The sequence below is a fragment of the Chrysemys picta genome, unplaced genomic scaffold (genome assembly GCF_011386835.1).
Source record: "Chrysemys picta bellii isolate R12L10 unplaced genomic scaffold, ASM1138683v2 scaf80, whole genome shotgun sequence".
Lineage (NCBI taxonomy): Eukaryota > Metazoa > Chordata > Testudines > Emydidae > Chrysemys > Chrysemys picta.
In genome coordinates, this window is record NW_027052787.1 from 47,501 (window position 1) to 48,656 (window position 1,156).

A 1,156-nucleotide genomic window follows, 5' to 3' on the forward strand; every position below is an offset into this window, starting at 1 on the left:
GTGAACCCGTCCGATTCCACGGGTTGACCTGGTGCCCGGGAGGGGACTCTGAAAATTTTTCAGCCCTTTCGACTCGGGGTTGACCTGGTGGCCGAGAGGGGCCTCGCACGGCAGGCAAGCCGCCCTGGGCTCACCCTCCCCGGCCGCAGCGAGGGACTGCCCCTCCCCACCCCCCGGCTGACAGGATCGGGCGCACTGGAAGTCCGGGACAGTATTTTCCCCGACGCCGGGGAGGGCGGGCGGAGGGGCTCTGGCGGCCAGCCCGGGCCCCGGAGCTCGAAAAGGAAAAAAGGACCGGGCCCGCGAGAGACGGGGGCCCTGCCGCAGGGGGGGGGGGCAGTCCGACCGGGGCTCACCGTGCGGCAGGCCCGGGCGTCGGCAGGGGAAAGCGGGCGAGGAGGCGCGGGGCCGGGTGCCTACGGCCATACCGGACCGAACGCCCCCGATCCCGTCCGATCTCGGAAGGTAAACCGTCCCGGGCCTGGCTAGTACTTGGATGGGTGACCGCCTGGGAATCCCAGGTGCCGTAGGCAGCTTTTCCCGGTCCGAGTCAGCTCTCTCTCCTTTTCTGGGGGGGAAGGAGAGGGGGGGACGGGCCGGAAAGCCCCTCGTCGCTCCTGCCGAGTCGGAGGTCGCGGCCGCAGGTCACGGGTCTGGGCGCCTGGGGTCCGGCTCCCCACCCACCCGGCTTCCTCCGCGGAGGACCCCCCCCGGGGCCACCGAAGCCGCTGGGGGAGACCCCGGGCATGGGGCGGACTGGCCCGGACCCTCCCGGCCGCCGGCCCGCAGGTCCGCCCCGAATCCCCCCCCGCGGCCACCCAGGCCAGGCCTGGCCAGGCGGGACGGACGGCGGGTGTCCAGCGCCCAGCGGCTTCCTCCAGCGGGGACCCACGGACCCCAAAGCCGCAGGGGGAGGCCCCGGGCCCGGGACGGACTCGCTCGGACCCCCTGCGCCCGGCCGCCGGCCCGCGGGACCGCCCCGAATCCCCCCGCGGCCACCCAGGCCAGGCCTGGCCAGGCGGGACGGACGGCGGGTGTCCAGCGCCCAGCGGCTTCCTCCAGCGGGGACCCACGGACCCCAAAGCCGCAGGGGGAGGCCCCGGGCCCGGGACCGACTCGCTCGGCCCCCCCGCCTCCCCTGCGCCCGGCCCCCGGC

The 1,156-nt window shown here is 75.9% G+C and overlaps 1 non-coding gene across 1 annotated transcript; it reads left to right on the plus strand.

Annotated features, from left to right (window-relative positions):
• The first annotated feature begins 414 nt into the window (after positions 1-414).
• On the plus strand, positions 415-533 carry LOC135977960 (5S ribosomal RNA). The gene has a single exon (XR_010595381.1). It is a non-coding gene; the product is annotated as a 5S ribosomal RNA (ribosomal RNA).
• Positions 534-1,156: the final 623 nt, after the last annotated feature.